This window comes from Syngnathus floridae, chromosome 1, assembly GCF_059516105.1.
Source record: "Syngnathus floridae isolate MCC-2025c chromosome 1, RoL_Sflo_1.0, whole genome shotgun sequence".
NCBI classification, from domain to species: Eukaryota; Metazoa; Chordata; class Actinopteri; order Syngnathiformes; family Syngnathidae; genus Syngnathus; species Syngnathus floridae.
The window spans coordinates 11197749-11223596 of NC_142413.1; the positions used below are offsets into that span (position 1 = coordinate 11197749).

Consider the following 25848-nt stretch of genomic DNA (forward strand, 5'->3'; position numbering starts at 1 on the left):
CGCACGCCCGGTCCTACTCTACGGAGCTCTCTTTCACCTCCGTGGATAGAAGTCGGGGGCCGGCGCTCGGCCGGGTGGCTGTCCGGGGACGGTGGATGGGGCTCAGTCGTGGCTTTTACACACGCCCGGTCCTATTCTATGGATCTCTCTTCCACTTCCGTGGCTGGAAGTCCACGCCGCCACACGCCTGGAAGTTTGTTTTGTTAAACAAAGATCCATTTACCAAACCCATGTCTTTCCTTGTATTTTGTTAACGCCACAATATAGTTATATACTAGATCTGTGGAATAACGACGAGGCTGACGTCAGGGCGCACGCGTGGCGTTGTTGACAAAGGACGAGGAATTTGATCGATGGATTTAATGATTTAGAGTGCACCGATGATTCGATAATATTATTGCTTATATAATAGTTATTTGATATCTAATTTATATATTGTTATATGGGCCTGTGGAATATTTTGAAGTGCAAGCGCCGTCAGCGGCGCGCACCCATTGTTGACAAAGGACGATCGATGGATTTAATGAATTGGAGTGACACAGATGGTTTTATAAACGTGTTATTTATGTCATAGTTTTTTATAATAACTCTGAATGTTAGGTCAGGCCCGTTCTCAGCTCTTCGTTTGTGCTTATGTCACGTTAGCATACCTATCGTTTAGCCTGTTGTTGCTCGTTCATGTCTGTTCTTGGTGTTGGATTTTGTCGAATAAATTTCCCCCCAAAATGCGACTTATGCTCCGGACCGTTATTGTGCATTTTATGGCTAATGCGACCTATATTCCGGAGCGACTTTTAATCCGAAAATTACGGTAACTCAAAATACAACAATGAATGTGTAAAATGCTGGCAACAAAAGTGAGTACACCCCAACTGAAAATGTCATTGTCATTGCTGAATAGGTAACCTTGCCATGACTATTAACATCTCGGGATTTAGTGATATCTTGAATGGCCTCACCTTGAATAAGTACTGCAAGTGGTGGCTTCTTTCGGCTTTTTCTCCGAAGGGGTCACCACAGCGAAACACCCATTTTTGTCCAGATGATTCGCATGAGAAGTGTTTGCCACAGTTTTTACGCCAGAGGCTCTTCCTGACCCAACCCTCTGCATTTACCCGGGCTTGGGACCAGCACAGGGGAGACACTGACATGTGCCCCCCATGGCTGCATATGGTTTCCTGACTGGGAATCGAACCCAGACCGCGGGCGGTGAAAGCTCCGCATCCTGACCACTGGACCATCAGGGAAGAATAAGTACTACAAGTACACAACAAAATATTCAAGGCTTTTTTGTAATAGAGTAACGCTGCCATGTGCTCTGGACAAAAGTGTCAATGAGACTCTTCTACAGTAGAGGGTTACATGCAATAAGTTCAGAAGTCCTTGAAAATGGCAGTATGTAATGTGAACCAGTCACTATCAGTGAGGATATTACATATTTCGATCTTTAATCTGTATGGTCAGTCAGTGTTCGATACAGATCAAATGTATGACTGCTAGGTGAGTGTCCTGTGGAGGGCACAGTAATGCTCATTCTATATTTCTTGTTGTAAAATGTGTTTGTTTGTGTCCTTCCTTATATGGTAATGCCAGTTGTAGCCGATAGCTTGCTCTCTGTTCACTGACATTTAACAAAATTGAAGCAGAGTCGTGATGACTGACAGAGGGTGGAAACATCTATCAGTATTTCTCTGAGACAAATACCACACTATGACATAATTAAATGATAGAGATGGACATTTCTCGACTTGCCACACGACTATTTGTATATTACCCACTTTTGGCAAGTCCTTACACTATCATATTGTGACAATTCACTTTTTTTAGAGGAAAAAATAAGGTTTTCCCATCATAAAACAGACCTGCAAAGTCTTTATGAAATCAAAATAAAATGTAAACTATAAAGTGCTTTATTGCATGGTTGTGGGCAGTACAAGCGAGTAAAAGCAGCACTGAGGATCTTACTCACAGACACAATGCAAGGCAGCTTCTGAAGAAATCACCAGAAGAAAGTACAAGTGCCCTTGTTTTCTTTCTGTATGTTCTTGACAAAAACTTCACAGTAACTTGATTCTTTTCCCCCAAAAAATGTGCTTCAAAATACCTCAAGAATAAAGACCTAGATGACACTTTCACCCTCTTTTTTTAACTGTTCTTTTTTTGTTTGTTTATTTTTGTTTTCCTTTTTATGTGGGAGCCCTTTCATGCGAATACAAACCACAACTCACCCCAATCCCTACAATGAAGATGTGTGTGAAGCTGTGTGTGACATTGAGCAACCAAACGACTAGGGGTAGGAGATTTTTTGAGCCTCTATTCATATTACTGATAAAGATTAACATGGACATTCATAAAGACAAAAAAAGCATCCATTATATTTTAACTTGTTGGGATGCACTTCATTCATTCATTCATTGAGAGTTACACTTCATTGAGTACACAAGATTTCATGATGGTCAACTCACTTTAAACCAACATTGCTATCTAGAGCAGCCAAAGAATACAACAACTGGTTCATAAAACCTTATTTTCCCATCACTACCTGAGAGCATAGATCATTGACTACCTGACAGTATGTGCGCATGGAAGACAAATCATGAGATGAATCTCATGTGATAGTGTTTGACCTCATGGGATTTTGCCAGATCACTATCCTTTAAAAGTTGAATCAAACTTACAGTACTAAGTCTCTGTGGCGCAATCGGTCAGCGCGTTCGGCTGTTAACCGAAAGGTTGGTGGTTCGAGCCCACCCAGGGACGTCCGTGCTTTCTGAAATTATTACTTCTTGTTTGGTTAAAAGTTCCCTGTAGAAGGAAGCTATTTGTCGTTGTTGAAGAGCAGGCAATTCTCTTACCAATTGGTACGTTACAGGCCACTGTATAGTACTATGTCATAGAACTTCATTTCCCATCACTACCTGAGAGCCTAGATGCCATACCTGGCAGTATGTGCGCATGGAAGACAAATTATGAGTTGAATCTCATAATATGTTTACCATCATGGGAGTTTGCCAGATCAGTATCCTTTAAATGCTGAATCAAACTTACAGTACTAAGTCTCTGTGGCGCAATCGGTCAGCGCGTTCGGCTGTTAACCGAAAGGTTGGTGGTTCGAGCCCACCCAGGGACGTCCGTGCTTTCTGAAATTATTACTTCTTGTTTGGTTAAAAGTTCCCTGTAGAAGGAAGCTATTTGTCGTTGTTGAAGAGCAGGCAATTCTCTTACCAATTGGTACTTTACAGGCCACTGTATAGTACTATGTCATAAAACTTCATTTCCCATCACTACCTGAGAGCCTAGATGCCATACCTGGCAGTATGTGCGCATGGAAGACAAATTATGAGTTGAATCTCATAATGTTTACCCTCATGGGAGTTTGCCAGATCAGTATCCTTTAAATGCTGAACCAAACTTACAGTACTAAGTCTCTGTGGCGCAATCGGTCAGCGCGTTCAGCTGTTAACCGAAAGGTTGGTGGTTCGAGCCCACCCAGGGACGTCCATGCTTTCTGGAATTATTACTTTATGTTTGGTTAAAATTTCCCTGTAGAAGGAAGCTATTTGTCGTTGTTGAAGAGCAGGCAATTCTCTTACCAATTGGTACTTTACAGGCCACTGTATAGTACTATGTCATAAAACTTCATTTCCCATCACTACCTGAGAGCCTAGATGCCATACCTGGCAGTATGTGCGCATGGAAGACAAATTATGAGGTGAATCTCATGTGATATGTTTGACCTCATGGGAGTTTGCCAGATCACTATCCTTTAAATGCTGAATCAAACTTACAGTATTAAGTCTCTGTGGCGCAATCGGTCAGCGCGTTCGGCTGTTAACCGAAAGGTTGGTGGTTCGAGCCCACCCAGGGACGTCCATGCTTTCTGAAATTATTACTTCTTGTTTGGTTAAAAGTTCCCTGTAGAAGGAAGCTCTTTGTCGTTGTTGAAGAGCAGGCAATTCTCTTACCAATTGGTACTTTACAGGCCACTGTATAGTACTATGTCATAAAACTTCATTTCCCATCACTACCTGAGAGCCTAGATGCCATACCTGGCAGTATGTGCGCATGGAAGACAAATTATGAGTTGAATCTCATAATATGTTTACCCTCATGAGAGTTTGCCAGATCACTATCCTTTAAATGCTGAGTCAAACTTACAGTACTAAGTCTCTGTGGCGCAATCGGTCAGCGCATTCGGCTGTTAACCGAAAGGTTGGTGGTTCGAGCCCACCCAGGGACGTCCATGCTTTCTGAAATTATTACTTTATGTTTGGTTAAAATTTCCCTGTAGAAGGAAGCTTTTTGTCGTTGTTGAAGAGCAGGCAATTCTCTTACCAATTGGTACTTTACAGGCCACTGTATAGTACTATGTCATAAAACTTCATTTCCCATCACTACCTGAGAGCCTAGATGCCATACCTGGCAGTATGTGCGCATGGAAGACAAATTATGAGGTGAATCTCATGTGATATGTTTGACCTCATGGGAGTTTGCCAGATCACTATCCTTTAAAAGTTGAATCAAGCTTACAGTACTAAGTCTCTGTGGCGCAATCGGTTAGCGCGTTCGGCTGTTAACTGAAAGGTTGGTGGTTCAAGCCCACCCAGAGACGTCCATGCTTTCTCAAACTATTACTTCTTGTTTGGTTAAAATTTCCCTGTAGATGGAAGCTATTTGTGGTTGTTGAAGAGCAGGCAATTCTCTTACCAATTGGTACTTTACAGGCCACTGTATAGTACTATGTCATAAAACTTCATTTTCCATCACTACCTGAGACCATAGATCATTGACTACCTTACAGTATGTGCGCGTGGAAGACAAATTATGAGTTGAATCTCATGTGATAACGTTTACCTGCATGGGATATTGCCAAATCACTATCCTTTAAATGCTGAATCAAGCTTACAGTACTAAGTCTCTGTGGCGCAATCGGTCAGCGCGTTCGGCTGTTAACCGAAAGGTTGGTGGTTCGAGCCCACCCAGGGACGTCTGTGCTTTCTGAAATTATTACTTCTTGTTTGGTTAGAGTTCCCTGTAGAAGGAAGCTATTTGTCGTTGTTGAAGAGCAGGCAATTCTCTTACCAATTGGTACTTTACAGGCCACTGTATAGTACTGTCATAAAACTTCATTTCCCATCACTACCAGAGAGCCTAGATGCCATACCAGGCAGTATGTGCGCATGGAAGACAAATTATGAGTTGAATCTCATAATATGTTTACCCTCATGGGAGTTTGCCAGATCAGTATCCTTTAAATGCTGAACCAAACTTACAGTACTAAGTCTCTGTGGCGCAATCGGTCAGCGCGTTCGGCTGTTAACCGAAAGGTTGGTGGTTCGAGCCCACCCAGGGACGTCCATGCTTTCTGGAATTATTACTTTATGTTTGGTTAAAATTTCCCTGTAGAAGGAAGGTATTTGTCGTTGTTGAAGAGCAGGCAATTCTCTTACCAATTGGTACTTTACAGGCCACTGTATAGTACTATGTCATAAAACTTCATTTCCCATCACTACCTGAGAGCCTAGATGCCATACCTGGCAGTATGTGCGCATGGAAGACAAATTATGAGTTGAATCTCATAATATGTTTACCCTCATGAGAGTTTGCCAGATCACTATCCTTTAAATGCTGAGTCAAACTTACAGTACTAAGTCTCTGTGGCGCAATCGGTCAGCGCGTTCGGCTGTTAACCGAAAGGTTGGTGGTTCGAGCCCACCCAGGGACGTCCATGCTTTCTGAAACTATTACTTCTTGTTTGGTTAAAAGTTCCCTGTAGAAGGAAGCTATTTGTCGTTGTTGAAGAGCAGGCAATTGTCTTACCAATTGGTACTTTACAGGCCACTGTATAGTACTATGTCATAAAACTTCATTTCCCATCACTACCTGAGAGCCTAGATGCCATACCTGGCAGTATGTGCGCATGGAAGACAAATTACGAGGTGAATCTCATGTGATATGTTTGACCTCATGGGAGTTTGCCAAATCACTATCCTTTAAATGCTGAATCAAACTTACAGTACTAAGTCTCTGTGGCGCAATCGGTCAGCGCGTTCGGCTGTTAACCGAAAGGTTGGTGGTTCGAGCCCACCCAGGGACGTCCATGCTTTCTGAAATTATTACTTTGTTTGGTTAAAAGTTCCCTGTTGAAGGAAGCTATCTGTCGTTGTTGAAGAGCAGGCAATTCTCTTACCAATTGGTACTTTACAGGCCACTGTATAGTACTATGTCATAAAACTTCATTTCCCATCACTACCTGAGAGCCTAGATGCCATACCTGGCAGTATGTGCGCATGGAAGACAAATTTTGAGGTGAACCTCATGTGATATGTTTGACCTCATGGGAGTTTGCCAGATCACTATCCTTTAAATGCTGAATCAAACTTACAGTAGTAAGTCTCTGTGGCGCAATCGGTCAGCGCGTTCGGCTGTTAACCGAAAGGTTGGTGGTTCGAGCCCACCCAGGGACGTCAATGCTTTCTGAAATTACTACTTTATGTTTGGTTAAAATTTCCCTGTAGAAGGAAGCTATTTGTCGTTGTTGAAGAGCAGGCAATTCTCTTACCAATTGGTACTTTACAGGCCACTGTATAGTACTATGTCATAAAACTTCATTTCCCATCACTACCTGAGAGCCTAGATGCCATACCTGGCAGTATGTGCGCATGGAAGACAAATTATGAGGTGAATCTCATGTGATATGTTTGACCTCATGGGAGTTTGCCAGATCACTATCCTTTAAATGCTGAATCAAACTTACAGTAGTAAGTCTCTGTGGCGCAATCGGTCAGCGCGTTTGGCTGTTAACCGAAAGGTTGGTGGTTCGAGCCCACCCAGGGACGTCAATGCTTTCTGAAATTACTACTTTATGTTTGGTTAAAATTTCCCTGTAGAAGGAAGCTATTTGTCGTTGTTGAAGAGCAGGCAATTCTCTTACCAATTGGTACTTTACAGGCCACTGTATAGTACTATGTCATAAAACTTCATTTGCCATCACTACCTGAGAGCATAGATGCCATACCTGGCAGTATGTGCACATGGAAGACAAATTATGAGGTGAATCTCATGTGATATGTTTGACCCCATGGGAGTTTGCCAGATCACAATCCTTTAAAAGCTGAATCAAACTCATCGCTCTAGGTCTCTGTGGCGCAATCGGTTAGCGCGTTCGGCTGTTAACCGAAAGGTTGGTGGTTCAAGCCCACCCAGGGACGTCCATGCTTTCTGAAATTATTACTTCTTGTTTGGTTAAAATTTCCCTGTAGATGGAAGCTATTTGTGGTTGTTGAAGAGCAGGCAATTCTCTTACCAATTGGTACTTTACAGGCCACTGTATAGTACTATGTCATGAAACTTCATTTCCCATCACTACCTGAGAGAATTGATCATTTACTACCTGACAGTATGTGCGCATGGAAGACAAATTATGAATTGAATCTCATGTGATATGTTTACACTCATAGGAGTTTGCCAGATCACTATCCTTTAAAAGCGTAATCAACCCTACAGCTCCAAGTCTCTGTGGCGCAATCGGTTAGCGCGTTCGACTGTTAATTGAAAGGTTGGTGGTTCGAGCCCACCCAGGGACGTCCATACTTTATGAAATTATTACTTCACCCTTGGTTAAAATTTCCCTGTAGAAGGAATCTATTTGTGGTTGTTGAAGAGCAGACAATTATCTTACCAATTGGTAATTGGTACTTTACAGCAGTGTTTTCCAACCTTTTTTCATTCACGGCACCACTTTTCATTGGAAAAAAATCTCAAGGCACACCACCAACAAAAATCTGTTAAGTGTTACACCAGCTTCTATATTAAAATCAGTTATATTACAACAAAAGACGTAAAGTTCTATTCCTATATATGTATGGAGAGTCGAATAATTGAATAAAAATAAACACTAAATATTCTTTCAATTGTATTTCTTTTGTAAATGAAACTGACAGTTTCTTATAAAAGGTTTTAGACAGTGTCAGGAATAAACTATTGAAAGTGATTGTGATCAAAATCCAAAAGAATCAATATGGCTTTGTTTACTGTTTTAGACTAGCTCTATAAAATATTGCGACATTAAGAACAAAATCAACTTTGTCACTTCAACAGTCCCTCGTTAAGTGCACCTGCGTGAAAAGTTTTTGGTCATTTTCACGTTCTGCAGGAGCTAAAACTTTTCACGCAGGTGCACTTAACGAGGGAATCACACGGACACTCCATTAGGTACATCGCCATTTTCAAGTGTACCTAATAACAGGCCACTTTATTAGGGAAATATCATGGTCAAAGGTAACAGGTGTCAAGCTTTAGTCCTCGGGGCCGCATTCCGACATGTTTTCCAAGAGTCCCTCGTTAAGTGCACCTGCGTGAAAAGTTTTTGGTCATTTTCACGTTCTACAGGAGCTAAAACTTTTCACGCAGGTGCACTTAACGAGGGAATCACACGGACACTCCATTAGGTACACCGCCATTTTCAAGTGTACCTAATAACAGGCCACTTTATTAGGGAAATATCATGGTCAAAGGTCACAGGTGTCAAGCTCTAGTCCTCGGGGCCGCATTCCAACATGTTTTCCAAGATTCCCTTGTTAAGTCCACTTGCGTGAAAAGTTTTTGGTCATTTTCAGGTTCTGCAGGAGCTAAAACTTTTCACGCAGGTGCACTTAGCGAGGATATCACACGGACTCTCTACCCTCGCTTACGTTACATGAAATACAGTATATATGGTTTTATGGAGCAGCTCACAAGCAAATAGTTATAATGGTTATATGGGGCAGCACATGAACAACTGTGTTGCAAATTTTTCTATGATAAAATATTTTAGGTATTACTGAGATTTGAACCCAGGTTGCTGGGGTGAGAGTCCAGGGCAATAACCACTACACTATGGAACTCTCTCTCAAATTGGATGGCATGTATATGGTTTATGGATCAGCTGCACACGAGCAACTCTGTTGCAAATTTTCTATGATAAAATATTTTAGGTTTCACTGGAATTTGAACCCGGGTCGCTGGAGTGAGAGTCCAGAGGACTAACCACTACACTATGGAAACCTCACTCGTATTGCATCGAATATATATGGTTTTATGGACCCTAGCTCTAACCCGAAGGCGTGTACTAACACTAACCCTAGCACTATCTCCAGCCCAAGCCCTTTGGGAGGTGTATGCTTATATGGGGCAGCACACGAGCAACTGTGTTGCAAATTTTCTATGATAAAATTTTAGATCCCAATGGGATTTGAACCTAGGTCGCTAGGGTAAGAGTCCAGAGCACTAACCACTACACTATGAAATCTTCACTTAAGTTATGTGGAATCTATATGGTTCTATGGATCAGCTCACAAGCAACCCTTTCCCCAACCTTTTTTGCACCACGGACCGGTTACCTGTCAGAAATGTTTTCGCGGACCAGCCTTTATATGAACAAATAATACATTTACATAAATAAATAATACATTTATAATAAATATATAAATACAATGAAATAAAATAATACAACTATTTCTTTCTTTTAGTAGGTTTTTTTTTGTCTTTCCTTGCCCTCTTGGGAGCTTAAGATCAGGGTTGATTTTTGCCAGATCACTATCCTTTAAAAGCTGAATCAAACTTACAGTACTAAGTCTCTGTGGCGCAATCGGTTAGCGCTTTCGGCTGTTAACCGAAAGGTTGGTGGTTCGAGCCCACCCAGGGACGTCCATGCTTGCTGAAACTATTACTTCATGTTTGGTTAAAAGTTCCCTGTCGATGGAAGCTATTTGTGGTTGTTTAAGAGCAAGCAATTCTCTCACCAATTGGTAATTGATACTTTACAGATCACTGTATCGTACTATGTCAGATAATTTATGCCGACTTGAATCCCATGTTGCTTTTCTGTTGCAACTCAAAGCACAATTGGACAATATCAGATAAGAAGCCTTTAAGGAGTGTTGTTCTTACCTTCATTGGTGATAAAGCAACTCACCAGCTCTAAGGAATATAGAAATGATGTGACTTCTTAGCATGACATCCCTCCTCTCATGAGAAAGACACAACAGATTAAGTACATTCATGAATATAAACCCACAGAACAAATCCTGCTCGTTGAATTCCAATTATTTTGTTAGTCCCTTTGTCCTTGGAATACAAATGTATTAAGCCACAAATGAAGCAAATGCCTGCCCCGAGATATGCATGATTTATTTTATTTATGTATTCATTTTCATTTATTTTGGATGTAAAACTGTGTAATGTCCATTAACACTGGCCATCTGTATTACAAACATTCTAAACAATTGCCTGGGCTGGAGTGTAATTTGCCCTCCTCAGCAGAATAAGCCATCAACGGGGGAAAAAATCAGACTATTTTCTCTGCATGGTCTCCAAAACACTGCAGCAATAAACACATTTATTTATGAAATCCCAGCATGAGCTCCAAGTTACAAACCATAAAATGGTTTATGTAATTGTATCAAGTGAAAGTTGGTCGAATATGCATTGCTTAAACCCTGCAACACACACAAGTAGAACATCCATAAATTGATAGTTTAACTGCACCAATGTGAGGAAAAAAGGCTCAAACTTTCCAATTTCGACATGACTTGAATTACAATTACAGTTGGTTCTGCTTATATACAACTGGGGACAAATATATTCACAACAGGTTAAAAAAGTTTGGCAACAAAATGAATAAATAAATTATACATGAATAATATGCACTCACGACCTAGCCAATAATAATGTTTCTGCCAATAAAGCACATTACCATATCTCATGTTCAAAATATCACTCTTTAGATAATCTCATTATTAAAGATATAATAGAAAATGCATTTATTAATGAATATGTTATCAACATCGCAGTGATTATAAAATTATGTTGTATCTTATTATCTTTTTTATGTCAACTTTATACACAACAAATTTCGTATGTATTTGGATTTACCTGTATTCAAATTTCTATAAAAAAAAATCCTTTTGATTGACACACTGTATCAAAGCATAATTCACTTAAGTCACCTGTCAACATTAAAGTTGTACCATCACTGCTCTTTGTTCTCATGTACTGTAGGGAAAGTAAGCTAAAAGGGTGGTCATGCAATTATTTTTGATAAAGCTTCCCTTCTATCAATGCAACCCCAGATGAGTTGCTTGACAAATGTATACATGGATTATTCACCAAATCTGTCTCACTGATTTAATTGAACTTTTTCCCTTTTATTTACAAAACAGTCATGATGACACATCAATGTCTCTCGCAGCAATTTTCTTGAACAACGAAATTCCACAAAAGCTTTTAAAGCAAAGCTAACACTCTTTTATAAACCTGATATTTATTCACCGACAGCACAATGACTACAAATTGCACATCAGCACACTGTACCTTTGCCTGCTCTTCAGGTCATGGTTCTTTTTCTCATCTGAAGTTTGCCAGTGATAACTGCAATAAACTCTGGATCTGTTATTCAAATCAGTACATTAGTATTCATTAAAGTGCAGCTCTCTACTGTATGTCTCTAAACCCAGTTGCCTTGATGGATTATGACACTGTTCAAATTAGAAGTGAAGGGAGTGCAGACATCGACCAAGGTCCATTCAATATTTCCTGAGAATTTAATGAAAATGTCTTGATCTGGCCCAGGATTTATTACCTTCCCCTTTGATTCATGTTCCACCACTGAAGTTTCAACAGAGCTGACATGGTATTAAAAAAAGTGAAAAAAACCAAGACATAGAAATTAATTTAACATAAGGTTTGATATTACAAAATTAGAGAAAAAAACTGCGAAAGTAAGTCATCATAATAATGGAGAACATATTTAAATACTGTGTAATACATAGTATTATATAGTTGTATAGTATTAGTATTGTATTAAACAGAATTAGTTATTGGATTTCTGACAACAACAACAGTCCTCGTTATTTTAAAAAGGCTTCCCCATCGCTTCCTTCAGTCAGTCAATTGTCATTACATTACCCTCCTGAAAAAATCATAGTCGAACTGATGACAAACCCAATTTGATTAAAATAGTGCAATGTATGTATCTGTGTCAGTCCCCTCCAACCCCCATCACCACACCACTACCCAGGAGAACAAGAACCCGCCAGTTGGACTCAACGCAGAGCCCCTAAACCTCTGCCCGCGTCACTAGCCGTGAGCCTTCTCACGACCCACCTCCCACCCTTTTACTATGGTTACACACTGCCAATCCCGGCACCTTGTACATGTCACCATTAGTGGTGCAATGTATGAAAATTGAAAGGGTTGGTGGTGATACGGGCCACTGATTAGCTACAACCTGCCCATTCAGCTCCCCAAAGAATGTACGTATGTGATGTATTACCACCATTGCTTGCTGTATTTTCAATTGGGGAATGTATTTTTTGAACTCAAAGTCAATTCCATTAATTCTAGTCAAACAAACTACCATTTCCATTAAATTACTTTCTTAGATTGTTGTCAAACAGCCTCTGAGGGTTGAAAGAGTGTTACTGAGTGCACACAAATTCTTGAAAAGCAGCCCTAAAAAAAAGTGTGATACTGGAAGTGAAAGTGTGTGACACCCCTTGAGAAACAGCCTCCGAAGGATGCGTCAAACCTATATTTTTTTTTTCTCTCTTTCATTCACGTAACTTGTTAAAACCCTCCAATGCCACCATACCCCCTCCTCCTCTCCTGATGAGTGTGTGCAAGCAAGTTTGGTCACTATATTTTGGTGGGCATAAGGATTGGGATGGAGACAAACACTGTTTTAGTAAAAATGCAAAGTCTTTGTGAATCATAAAGGTGAGATAAATGAGTAGCTTTGATGGTTAAAAGTTGATAGAGTAATTGCAGGAGCACCGTTGTACTAGGGGAAAGTGCTCCAATATACAGTAATCCCTCACCACTTCGCGCTTCACTTATTGCGACCTTGGTTCAACGCAGATTTTTATGAAAACAAATATTGCGGATATATTCGGTGCATCGCGGCTTTTTAGGCGTCACTTGGAGCGAAGCAGGACAACCAAATGCTACAGGGGCTCACACTAAGTTTATTATTTATTTATTTTTACTATGTGATGAGATGTGATTTTTTTTTTCTTTGGGAGTGAGATGTGATGGGAGTGAAAATAAGCTTCTGTGTCACCCTCTAGTTTTTAAGTATAATCTAGAGTTTGTCGTTCAGGAAGGGGGGCTTTCCCCATTTCAAGTCACGGTATAATAAAGAGATGTGGGTCAGAAAGCGAAGAGATGAGGGAGAAAGATGCTTGGCTGAATATACTCTTTTTGTTTTCTTCCTTGGAAATGAAGTTAATTATTTTTGAGGCACTTCTCAGAATCTGGTATTTCTTTTTTCGCCTTCCATAAATAAAGGATCAAAGTGTCCCAAAACATCCACACATTGTAAAAAAAATGCCCCTTTTTTAGTTTGCTTTAATATCAGGATAAGTCATTATCCATTTGCAGTTGGCTGGTGTTCTTCAACTTCATTCAATAGTGCAGCTGTTATCAGGCCCCGGTGCCGTTTTTCCTACCTTTTGTCCTGGTCTCAGCAGGGGTTAATTATTGAATAAATGACGGTGTCCACGAATCACATATCTGCTGAGGCTGTCGGGAATTCTTTATTATTCTTGCTCTAAATCAGATGTGGTGCTGCTGCGTCTGTGTATGAAAGACTAAATAGAGTTGAGGGCACAACCGTGGCGATTGGTAAAGTCATGCAATGAGCATATGGGATAAGGCAAGAAAAGAAAATAAAGGAGACCTTTAATCGTCTCTGAGTCTCTATCTCCCAGTTTAAATGTCATAAATAAATAATCACTCAATCTCTTAAGAGGGGAGGGAGGCTTATTAAACATCCATACATCCATTATCTGTACCGCTTGTCCCTACAGGGGTCGCGGGCATGCTGGAGCCTTCATCGGGCAGTAGGCGGGGGACGCCCTGAACCGGTTGCCAGACAATCGCAGGGCACACAGACATAAACAATCATCCGCACTCACACTGAGGGGCAATTTGGAGTGCTCAATCAGCCTACCTAGCATGTTTTTGGGATGTGGGAGGAAACTGGAGGACCCGGGGAAAATCCATGTGGGCATGGGGAGAATATGCAAACTCCACACAGGGAGGCCCGGAGGTGGAATCGAACCCGCACCCTCCGAACTGTGAGGTGGATGTGCTTCAGTGCCAGTGCTTCACCATGCCACCCCTGCTTTAAAACAGTGCCGAATGAGCACTCCGAATTGCCCGTAGGTGTGAACGTGGGTGCGTATGGTTGTTTGTCTCTGTGTGCCCTGCGACTGGCTGGCAACCGGTTCAGGTGAGTGTGTCATTATGCATCATTATCTGAGGGGGTGGACGATTGCTCTCCAGTCTCCATCTTCACGCCTTCGCAAAGTTGGAATGATAATACTACAAGGACAGGCATAGAAGCAGCCAGAAGATGATATTGCCAGCACTAAACTTGAAAGATTAATCGAAGAAAGAATCAAATCCACTGTGAAACATCTGAAGGCAAGATTCAATTGCCTCCTAGGCAACTGGAGTCTCCTGTATCATAAACACATGAAGATGAGAAATATTATTGATCATTCACTATGATTAATTTACTTTTCCAATAGGAGTGCTTTTGAGTCTAATAATATAACTCTCAAATGCTTCAAGATTTGCAACCATAAAAGCTGGACATTGGACCATGAGGACTTAGTAGACCATGGTACTGAGGACCTTGCATTTCTGTTGGATTTCTTCTCCACAGACAAGAGAAGGTAAGAGTGATAGGATAAGAGAGTAGTGGAAACGGACTATAATTTATAATATAAAGCTAACCATCCCATTTCATCAAGGTGCTCCCGGAATTTAAGATTGCCTGGCCACGATAAGAATTACAGAGATCTTTGCAGTTTAGAAACTGCATTGCCACAGCTGTGGCTTTGCCAGTTTAAATAAGTAGTTTTGATTTTATGATTGAGAAATTCAATGACAGTTTATTCAATATTTGCATAGTTACAAAATATTTAGCAAGCTAGTTGATTTTCAAACAGAGAAAATGTTTGGGATGAAAACATGCAAAAAACAAATAATTAGAAGCATTAAACCTTTGGAATATTAGAATAGGAAAAAATAGAATGACTTTATTGTCATTGTACAACAAAATTAAGAATAACAGTGGGGGCTGCTGCCATGAAAGGCGCTGCCAAGCACCACTGGGAGCAATTCAGGGTTCAGTGTCTTCCTCAAGGACACGTCGACATGGTCACCAGGGACAAGGATCGAGTCTACAACCTACAAGTTGAGATACAAACACTCTACCACTGAGCTACACCTAGCTGTTTAGCTATTTAACTAAACTGAAAATAAATCATATAATAATATTACCGTATATTAATAATATATTACCATATATTAATATTACCGTGCTGCCCCCCGTTTTGAATTATTATTTGAAAAACATTTGTTAAATTTCAATATCTTCAAAAACAGGAATAAAATGGACAAATTTAGGATTTGGTTAATATTTCTGTCTCAAACATGTCAGACAATAGTTGAAAATGTGTGTCATTATTTTCCCCAGTAAATCACCTGTTTACAAATGTCCTATAGGGATTGAACACAAAGATCATCACTAATATGCTCTTTCAGAGTTTGAAATGATGGGATTGTGTTATTAAATAGTGTACATATACTAAGTTACAGGAGAAGATGTTGGAGAAGCCAGCAATCACACAAGTCATGTACGTTTTAAATCATTGCAACAGTGAGCCTTGATCTGCCCATCCTGTGTAACTTAGTGTTTGAAATTTGGGACAGTATATCCAATAACTGCTCTGGGGGGAGGCCCTCACGCAGTTGTGACCGTGTGCTGAAGTGATCAGAGCGTAAAACAGAGTTGAAAGAAGTTTTATCAGGCGATACGGCTGATTCTTTCTTGTAACTCGGTCCATGGCTTTGATCAAACCAGTGCAAACTATGGCTCGCAGATCACAGACGTCCCATAAACATACATCAGGTCCCTCATCATGACAGAGCTGTCATCTATGGAATTTCCATATTCCATGCACATATTTTACTATTACGTATTTGATTTATTTTGTGTATGTCAACTCTCCCTGTCCCTTTGCACATTATCAGAATGTATAGAAATATTAATGTTTCATATTCATGAACTGAATCTTGCCAAACTTTACGAACCACCGGAGGATAGACTCTTCTTGTCCTTGGCATTCTTCCTGCTAAAAGAACAGTTATGTGTCACTACAGTATACCCACAAAAAAACTTTAGAACTAACATGAAAGTTCTTCACTATGTGAAACACTTGGGTCTGAGTCTTACAAACAGTTGAAAACAGGAAGCCTTCAACCAGCAAACACTGTGTATTGGTTCAAATGTCCCGAGGCTGAAAGAATAAAGACATTGTGAGCCAGGAGCTTCGCTTTGATTTGTTTATCCCCACTTCAAACAATACAACATTGAGAGAAATGTATGGGCACAAAAGAGCATTTCTGACGGTTCTTCACACCAGATCCTTGAAAGCTGTGTTGTGATGTGAGTCCAAATTGGAAGCCATTTACCAACATTGAGCTGCCATAATTCTCCCCCCGTGAGGGTCCCAAGCCACAGCTTCCTTCTTCAAGAAGTTCTTTGTTTGTTTTTCATGTATTTGTTTGACGACAATACAAAGAAAACCATTTAATTCTGTACTACTTCCACACTGAGCTCAAACTTAAAAAGTAATACGCATGTGAAAGTAACTAATTCTCTTTATTTCATGGAGTGGTTGTAAAATTTTCAGGGGGAACATTTACTAAACTATACTTGGACAAAAAAAAAGCACACAACTTTAGTGGAGTCAACACATCACAAGAAAAAAGCAAAAATACTCGACACAAGAACCAATCAATTTGAATATTTCACAACACAAGGTAGGATATCTTGGTAGGATACAAAAGCATAACATGATTCACAGTATTGTACCTTGTTGTAAAAAAATATATATAATAAAAGAGTTCTAAAAAACACATTTACAGTATGCACACTCCACCGTACTTTCAACATTCCAGATGGGATATGGCTCAGCTACATAGTAGCTAATAGTAGGCTATGTGACAACTGAATCGCTGACACGGCAATGTGTCCTGCTGTACTTGTTGGAATACAAACCAGCCACGGTTCATCAAAGTGGAGCTGTGGTAACTGATATTAAATCAATTTGCAAATCAAATTGCAAGGCGGCCGCCCAATTTTGTGTTGCCCCCAGCCAGAGCATAAAAGCTCCTGTTGTACCAAGTATCAACTAGTATCGTGAAGTTTAGTTGCCAATAATGACACAATTCCATAATTCCCAAATATCACTATTTAAAAAAATTAAAATAAAATGAGACTAATTATCAGCCAAAGCGCAGATGGGCTGCCATGCAGCACGTCGCAGCGAAGGCAGAAGCCTGTCTGTGACACACATCAGCCAGTTAACCAGCCACTGTCTGAAGTAACAAAAGTTCAGAAAATAGCACAAAAAAAATGCGTCTGTACATCTGTAATAAACCTACTCAGTCGTATGCATCGATACAATATACCTTTTTATTTGTTGTTTGTATCTTAAATTTTTCATGCTATATTGCAGTTTGTGTGTGTGTATGAGAGAATTTGTGAAAGATGTATTAACTTTGTGCACTTAATAGAAAGTTACTGTATGAAAGAAATTTATTTAGTTGCTGCATCAGTTTACAGTTCTGCCACATCAAAAATGGTAGATGTGATGACAGTGCAGAAAAGGGTCAATGGTCAATGAACTTTCTTCGACTTGAACTAAAAACTACATCAGCTTATTCAAAGCTGATGGGGATTTCTGACAGCAAATGAACTGACCAGTCAGAAATCCATTATTTCCTAAGTTAAGCTTTGTGCTAGGCTAAGCACAAATAATGCACCTCTTGGTGACCTTGCTTACCTTGCTTGCTTTCTGAAAAATAAGCACTTTGTCATATACACATACATGTATAGACTACAGAGAACTCCCACACACATGAACAATGGACCTAAAATGCATATTATTAGATGTGGGATGAAGCCAGAGTATCTGGAGAAAACTCGCACAAAGGGAGAACATACTGTACGAACTAATGAGAGCTGTGAGCAGTGAACTTGGGATCTAATTGGTATGTTTTAACCTTTTTTTAATTTAGTTTTTTCAACTGTTGAAAAAGACGACATCAGCACAGTGAGGAAATAAAATTGTCATCAGAAGAGCTTTGCCCTCCAAAAACATGGCAAAGTCTGTGGGTCCCATACTTAAAAGAAGGAGCAGCTAGATGACGCAGATGAAGCGGCTGGTTGCCGCTTGCATTTTTTAGCGTGTCCGCTTGCAGTAAAACGCTAACGTGGTAATCATACATTGGTGTGTTCAAAACATGAAGCTACGGTCAGGCTCTGGTACATGAGAATCGGACGTCCAAGGTTCACACAGACAATGTCACACACAAGATTTACACATATCAACTGCGCCCTGCAATTCGATGCCAAGCTCGTAAAGGCCACAGCGTCACTATGCCAGTAAGATTAGGTTATCCCAAATTGTGGACATGTGGGGCAAAAGGAACACCCTGCTGCAAAAAAAAAGACTACCCTAACAGGGATTCTGCTTTGATGAGCAGCTCATTTCTATAGGGGACGCTACTCATTAAAGTAATACAAACCAGCTAATTACACTGATCTTTTTGATGTCACAATCTCGTATGCATGGAACCTGGAGGTGTATACATAAGTTATACCTCCAGGAGGATTACAGGAGACAAACTTTAGAATGCGAGTTGTTTTGGGACCCTGTGATTCTTTGTAGGGCCACATGGTCACAGTGGACATTTCTTTTACCTTAGTAGAACTGGTTCTGGAGTTAACCTGCCCTCTTAGAAAAAATAAATCTGAGCTTCTTCCACAGCTCCTCCAGTTGATCGACAGAGAGGCCTTTGTGAGCGAATATGCTTTTGCGCACTACATGATCTTGGTGTCTTATGTCAAACGCAATTATGTTTGAATTTTTCATTAACGTGCCCAGTATATGTATTTTTCAATTTTATCCATCCATTTTGGAGAAATAATGAAAAAACGACCGTATTTTTCGGGCTAAAAGTCGCTCTGGAATATACATCACATTAGCCATAAAATGCACAATAAAGTGAAAAAAAACATATATAAGTCGCTCCGGAGTATAAGTCTCATTTTGGGGGAAATTTATTCGACAAAATCTAACACCAAGAACAGACATGAACGAGCAACAACAGGCTAAACGATACAGTATGCTAACGTGACAAAAACGAGGAGCCGAGAACGGGCCCGACGTAACATTAACAATGCTTCAAATAACCATATCAAACCATCTGTGTCACTCCAAATCATACAGTATTAGTATTATTAGTATGTATTAGAAAAGCTTCGTGTCACTATGGTCTATAAAAAACATACAGTATCTTCAAAATACTGATGAAGCTGTGTCTGGGATTAAGTGGCTCCTGGATGGCTTGGCTAACAGCAAGACCGAACAAGCAGTCTCCCCCCTCGGCGAAGACAAGTCATGTCGCGTTGCATTTCCCCACAATGTAAACAACTGTTTACTTCACTGCAAAATCATGAGATAGGGGGTGAGTTGAGTCTCCTGTGCGAATCAGGAAAGTTTGCAAGCAGGCACTTTGTATGCAATGGTTGTTTTTAAAGTGAACTATATAATAAAGCTGAGTAACGGTGACTGATAATTAGCAAACATGAGCCTTCTGATACTCCAGAATTACTTCTGGGATCAATAAAATATTCATCCAGCCTTCTTAAAAATTGCCTTTGTGCCATTTAGGCTGGTGAAAGAAATTTGAGGTATCAGTAATTATGATGGTTTTATTTTACAACAGCTAAAGGAGGCTCCTCTGCTCTCTCTGTTTAATAAACCAGGAGGTGAACTTCCAGGTCAAATTTATTGTTGTTCAGTACATTGTGCATAGTGTACTGTTCAACATTTTCATACTTTGTAGCATGTGACAAAATAAACATGGTTGCACAGTTAACCCTAATCAAATTGCTGTGTATAGCTGTGATGCAGAGTAGAGATGCTGATCCACTGTGACCACCTTTCATTTGTATTTTTATGATTCCACAAATGTTGCACTTCTTGGCGACAATCCTTGCCTCCTTTTTCTTATGTCTGACCCTCCATTGTCCTGTTATTGTGCAGGTATGCGTACAGACTCCACAGGGAGAGGATGTAAGCAGGACACAGATGAGGGAGTCACAAAACCGCACTCTGGAGATAGCAGGAATTCATTGGAAAATTGGAAAAGACAGTGGACTATGGTGTGTGTGCGTGTGCGTGTGCGTGTGAGTGTGCGTGTGTGTTTGTGCACATCATCACCGTCAAGCACAAGTTTCTGGGGAATTTGTTCTATAGGGATTTGGTGTGAAAGTGGACAAATGCACACGCACGTTCACACACACGCGTACACACACACATACACACACAATCAGTGGGTTTAACTAGGCTTGACAGGGCCCAAACTGGGTCATGGGGAGAGTTAGGACATGTTTCTCACACATTAGAGGTTGTTTCAGCCAAGCTGACTTTGCGTTTTGCAGGGATGTTTTAGTAAAAGTTCTCAAGCTAAAATCAGATTTAAATGTGAAAAAGCAAATGTCTTGAAGACACCCATGTGTAACGGCCTGTGTTTAGGCAGGCAACTCGCACAGCTATCACGAAAGGCAGTACGGCATCTGCAGATGGACAAACGCCATCGATGACTCTACTCAATGTTACCTTGAAATTTCACAATGCTTTTGTGTAACATTAACAATCAACAGTATTCTTGTAAAATAACCCAAACACATTAAACATCTTTACAAAATCGGGTTATATATATATATATATATATATATATATATATATATATATATATATATATATATATATATATATATATGGAGAAATTGACAATAAAGCTGACTTTGACTTTGATATATATAGTATATACATATATATATATCAAAGGTACAGGCCACACAAACCAAGGACAAATACATGAACATATATACATACATACATAAATATATATCGTATTGGCCCGAATATAAGACGACCCTGATTATAAGACGGCCCCCTCTTTTTCAAGACTCAAGTTTGAAAAATGACTTTTTGAACACCAAATTTAATTTTTAGACAGAAAATAATTACAGTACATCTGAAACAAATAATCAGAACAATATATTCAAGAGAAAAAGCATGTTGTATGTATATATATAAATATATATATATATTATATATATATATAATATATATATATATATATATATATATATGACATGAAGGGAAGGGACATGGCCATATTCTCCATTAAAAGTGAGCATTTCTGAAGGCATTACTCATTTAAATATTCCCCCAAAATGAATGGATAAGATAGAAAATAACCTAAAAAATACTGAGCTTGTAAGTGAAAAATGGACCATCATGGATTTTGTGTCCCTTTAATGAGAAGCAAATTAAAATGTGCTTTCTGTTTTTGAACTAAAATATTATGGCTAATGTGTTGAAACATATTGTTCTGTTTCTATTGTATTAGATTGGATTACATTTGTTTTAGTGGATTATATCTTTAGTCCATGGATGAGGGTGAAATATTTTAATGATTGCACATTACAGCTGATACATGAAAGCTATGCTCATTTGCATGAATTAAACCCCTCCACCACTCAGGCGTATGCGACAAACTAAAGGCTGCTGTCCAATAAGGCACTGCCCCCATGTGGTTCTGAAACTATTCAGTAGATGAAATGTAAATGAAAATTAGAATCATACCTACTACAGTATTCCATCATATATGTATGTCATGCATGATATTCAATTTAATTGATCATGTATTATAAAATGAACTGTATCTGGATACGTTACGTGAAACGAAAATTACTTTTGAACGCAACAGAAAAATAAATTACTGTTCTGGACAGGTAATCACAGAGAACCTTTTAAGCTTCATAAATCCCTCTGATGTAACTGGCCCAGCTTGTGATTTCTGTTCCGCCTCAGACAAGAAAAGAGAAAAAGACCATATCGGCAACTGTCATTTTAATGCTTCTTGGATACACCTTTTATACATAATTTATACTACAATAAATTTTATACAGACATTTTCAAATCACTCAACAAAAATTGCTCAAAACAGAAACAAGATAGATATTTTGAAAACAGCATACCATTGCCAAGGCTGATAAAAAAAAAAGTCAATATGTTTAATGGACCACTTTAACATTTTCTTTGGCTCAAATGCCCTCCTTCACCAGGTTTCATGAAAACTGAAAGACCTGCAGAGAAACCTAAGAAAATGATTTAGTTTTGGGCATAACTACAAGATGAATTTGAAATGTGCATCTACATATTTTATGCTCCTCCTGATAGTATATTTTTGAAACCAGATGTCGGTTTTGGATTTGGTAGATATTTTAATACTGTGTTAGATAAACAACCTTCCCCAGATAGGAAACAGCTACCCCTGAAGAAAATAACGAAAGCGCTGATACGAAGACTCATTATTATGTTGGCGTATGTTGATGTCCAATTGTGAATTGTATATATTCTGCGTGCATGTGTGTGCGTGCGTTTCAGCCATATCGTGATATTAGGTGTGTTCTCCTAAAACACTTCAGGCTAACCAGGTGCATTCAGCTTGTGGCTGCGTGTGACTGTCCTCGTCATAACACATGGAACAAAGCCAGCAGCTCACTTATCCAAGCAGATGCAAATCCAAGCGACTGTGGGTCTGAGAGCGCTTGGCTCTGCAGGCAGCTTGTGACCAAAAAGGTCATTATAATGACTCCCAGAAGCGAAGGAGCTTGGTGCGTTGCTGGCGGTTGTACTAACAAGTACAAATAGGTGAATTTGTGGACTAGAAGATCATTATTTTCACTGGCTTTTCCAGATGACGTAAAAGTGCTGTTTTGAGCCTCCAAAGATTCCTGCTTCTCCTCGACCGGGAATGAGGAACACAGAATAATTAGTCTGGGAGTTGTTTGAAAAGATCACCTTGATGTTGTACACATGCTCATTTTCATTTCATTGACGAAGCACATCGCACCACTCGCAATGAACTTAGTACTTGAAATACAAGAGAAAATGGTTTGCGGACACAAGGCATGGGGAGGCACCACCTTTCCAATCTCACTTGCACCCTGTAATGTAGAACCAGTAGCATTGACCACATAAATGACAATATCTTGAACATCGTGTTCTATTACTGGAAATTAACATGGTAGCAGAGGATGGTTCTCAAATAACTACAGATTAGTTCAGGGCTTTGACGAAGGGAAGTCCGACAAGAATTGACTGAATTGGAAGTGGAGTTGAAAGATGGCAGAGCAAGAGACATCGCCCTGGAAAAACGAGCAGATGATCTGAACAAGGATAACAGAATGACCAGATTGATTCAGAAGCTCGATAAAGATTTCATGAGAGAGGAAAACTACCAATTAAGCATACTCTGAGTTCGACCAGATATCAAGGAAAGATGCCATTATGATGTGGGAATACGGTGCAGACCGAACACAAATACAAGATTTGTAAGTTCAATATGATTCTGCCTGACACAATTTTGGCGTTTAAGCTGTTGGATACTGCCAGACACAAAGGACAAACAACTGGTCTTAACTGTATGTGAAATTTGCACTTTTGCTGACATGAAGTCAGCAAACAAACAGGTATTTGGAGATAAGAGTGAGCCAAAAAGCAAAGCAATTAACCTGAGTGGAGACGCCGATTACCACACAAAACAATAAAGAACAGTCACAAGCCCAAAGTAGACATGCTCGAGGACCAACCTCAGGCACCAACTCCCTTGATGAATCCAGAAGACAAACAAAGTGTGGAATTTGTTAGAGCACATACTACCACTGGGTACAAGATCTTCCTGACAAGAATTGACATATTAAGATGACAAGACAATGTAGGAATAACAAAGTGCTACCCTGAAACAGTACTTTACGACTAAGTAAAGTTTATCTGAAGAGAGCAGGGGCTGTGCTAGATTCGGAGAAAGATACTGCAACTATGTTTAAAAAACAGTTAGATGTTACATCCTCAGGGCATTACCGTATAAATATATCAAGAAGAGAATCCCCACGTGATACATATGAGAACATAGTGTTAGCCATGACATAGAATATTACTGAAGAACAAAAGCACAATGCTTTATTGAAACTTCACAAACAGTTCGGCCATGCCAAAGTTGATGAATTCAAGAAAGTGCTCATGAAAGCTGGAAATGTTTACGTTGACATCACTACTTTTCTAGAAGAAATGGTCCACAAGTATGAAATAGGTCTCAAGCATGGCAAGTGTATGCCTAAGCCAGCTGTTGATGTGCCCATGGCTTCACGTGATGAGACTGTAGTTGTGGATTTACATGAACTGTGGTACCTTCACTTTATTGATTCACTCGTTTCAGGGCCGGCAGCATTGTCATCATTCTAAAATTGGAGTGCAATAGTGAAACACTTCATTCATTACTAGATTAGTGCCCATGGCCTGCCAAAATGACTTTTCAGGGACAATGGCCTCCATTAAATTCCCCTTGAATTTAATAATAATGAATTAAGAAACATGGCAGAGAATTTTGATATTGAAATAAAGACCACTGCTGGATACAGTCATTGAAGTAATGTTTTGCTTCAGTGCCATAACCAAATTAACAGAAATAGTGTTGAAAGTTAAACGGGACCACAAATGTGACCGGGGAACAGCTCAGGATTGAGCACTTGCGGCAAAAAACACAACACCGAATATTCATGGCTGCAGTTTGGACCAGTTAGTTTTTGGACAAAATCCAAATCTTCCTTCTGTTAGTTGACAAGCCACCGGCCTTGGAAGGCACTACTATCAGTGCATGGGTGGTGGGTTAGGGTAACAATTATTCCACAGCCATAGTGCGCCCTCATGCAGTTTAAAGTGAAAATAACATGTAAAGTGATCAACTATACTAGTAAGTAATGTGTTAGTGATCAAGTAAAAATTTGTGAATAATTTCACATATAAATTGCTCCTGAGTATAAGTCGCCCCCCCAAACTATGAACAAAAAACGCCACTTATAGTCCGGAAAATACGGTATATCACCTAACCTTTAGTGTATTTAAGTCAAGAAAATCAATCAAATGTAGGTAAATTGTGTTTGATAATCGTACTTCTTTTTACAGTGCAGTCACATTCATATTTCAATTCTTACCTGTACAGTTGAAAAGAGAGCTCCATAAAGATAGACAAAGTCAGATTGTGTAAAGCATTTACCACTTCTGAATTCAAGGTCTTAATCATGACAAGCTCACTCTAACTGCATTTCCGGGATTGACAGGATGTATTTTGGAATGGCTCTAAATATTTAAAATCCCAGCCAATGTAGTCAGGTTGAAACATATTGCTTCGTGTGAAATGACAAATATTTATATGAATGCATGATTTTACCTGGATAACCAACATTGAAGACATTTTCACATAATCTAGATGTAAATAATAATGTATATAAATATGTAATAGGTTTCAGCATTTGTTCTCAAGGACTTGATTGCAAGGCTCATCCCTTTGGGGTGGATGTCACATTTATTCTCATTCATTAATTCTGAAATATGTACTGTCGTTTATCGAATCAAATATAGATTCGTACAGCCACTTATATCACAGTAGAAGGTCTGAGGGCGATTGCCTTTCTTCCCGGTCAAATTCGAAGTTGAAGTTTATTTTTGAACATGAGATCAACCAAACACAAAATCATTTTTTCACATTTTCACATAATTTTCATGTTATGCCAAGAAGACAAATCAACATGTTCAAAAAAGGAGGAAGAAGCTATTGCTAATTCATTGTCTTATTTTACATTGAATGACG

General features: G+C 39.5%; 16 non-coding genes across 16 annotated transcripts; 15 read left to right on the forward strand and 1 right to left on the reverse strand.

Annotated features, from left to right (window-relative positions):
- Positions 1–1174: 1174 nt before the first annotated feature.
- Positions 1175–1247, reverse strand: trnae-uuc (transfer RNA glutamic acid (anticodon UUC)). Its single transcript has one exon. It is a non-coding gene; the product is annotated as a tRNA-Glu (tRNA).
- Positions 1248–2686: 1439 nt separating this feature from the next.
- Positions 2687–2760, forward strand: trnan-guu (transfer RNA asparagine (anticodon GUU)). Its single transcript has one exon. It is a non-coding gene; the product is annotated as a tRNA-Asn (tRNA).
- A 296-nt stretch (positions 2761–3056) lies between these two features.
- On the forward strand, positions 3057–3130 carry trnan-guu (transfer RNA asparagine (anticodon GUU)). The gene has a single exon. It is a non-coding gene; the product is annotated as a tRNA-Asn (tRNA).
- A 294-nt stretch (positions 3131–3424) lies between these two features.
- Positions 3425–3498, forward strand: trnan-guu (transfer RNA asparagine (anticodon GUU)). The gene has a single exon. It is a non-coding gene; the product is annotated as a tRNA-Asn (tRNA).
- A 298-nt stretch (positions 3499–3796) lies between these two features.
- trnan-guu (transfer RNA asparagine (anticodon GUU)) lies at positions 3797–3870 on the forward strand. The gene has a single exon. It is a non-coding gene; the product is annotated as a tRNA-Asn (tRNA).
- Positions 3871–4166: 296 nt separating this feature from the next.
- Positions 4167–4240, forward strand: trnan-guu (transfer RNA asparagine (anticodon GUU)). Its single transcript has one exon. It is a non-coding gene; the product is annotated as a tRNA-Asn (tRNA).
- A 298-nt stretch (positions 4241–4538) lies between these two features.
- Positions 4539–4612, forward strand: trnan-guu (transfer RNA asparagine (anticodon GUU)). The gene has a single exon. It is a non-coding gene; the product is annotated as a tRNA-Asn (tRNA).
- Positions 4613–4914: 302 nt separating this feature from the next.
- trnan-guu (transfer RNA asparagine (anticodon GUU)) lies at positions 4915–4988 on the forward strand. Its single transcript has one exon. It is a non-coding gene; the product is annotated as a tRNA-Asn (tRNA).
- Positions 4989–5281: 293 nt separating this feature from the next.
- On the forward strand, positions 5282–5355 carry trnan-guu (transfer RNA asparagine (anticodon GUU)). Its single transcript has one exon. It is a non-coding gene; the product is annotated as a tRNA-Asn (tRNA).
- A 296-nt stretch (positions 5356–5651) lies between these two features.
- On the forward strand, positions 5652–5725 carry trnan-guu (transfer RNA asparagine (anticodon GUU)). Its single transcript has one exon. It is a non-coding gene; the product is annotated as a tRNA-Asn (tRNA).
- A 298-nt stretch (positions 5726–6023) lies between these two features.
- Positions 6024–6097, forward strand: trnan-guu (transfer RNA asparagine (anticodon GUU)). Its single transcript has one exon. It is a non-coding gene; the product is annotated as a tRNA-Asn (tRNA).
- A 296-nt stretch (positions 6098–6393) lies between these two features.
- On the forward strand, positions 6394–6467 carry trnan-guu (transfer RNA asparagine (anticodon GUU)). The gene has a single exon. It is a non-coding gene; the product is annotated as a tRNA-Asn (tRNA).
- Positions 6468–6765: 298 nt separating this feature from the next.
- On the forward strand, positions 6766–6839 carry trnan-guu (transfer RNA asparagine (anticodon GUU)). Its single transcript has one exon. It is a non-coding gene; the product is annotated as a tRNA-Asn (tRNA).
- A 298-nt stretch (positions 6840–7137) lies between these two features.
- trnan-guu (transfer RNA asparagine (anticodon GUU)) lies at positions 7138–7211 on the forward strand. The gene has a single exon. It is a non-coding gene; the product is annotated as a tRNA-Asn (tRNA).
- A 301-nt stretch (positions 7212–7512) lies between these two features.
- Positions 7513–7586, forward strand: trnan-guu (transfer RNA asparagine (anticodon GUU)). The gene has a single exon. It is a non-coding gene; the product is annotated as a tRNA-Asn (tRNA).
- A 2027-nt stretch (positions 7587–9613) lies between these two features.
- On the forward strand, positions 9614–9687 carry trnan-guu (transfer RNA asparagine (anticodon GUU)). The gene has a single exon. It is a non-coding gene; the product is annotated as a tRNA-Asn (tRNA).
- The last annotated feature ends 16161 nt before the right edge of the window (positions 9688–25848 follow it).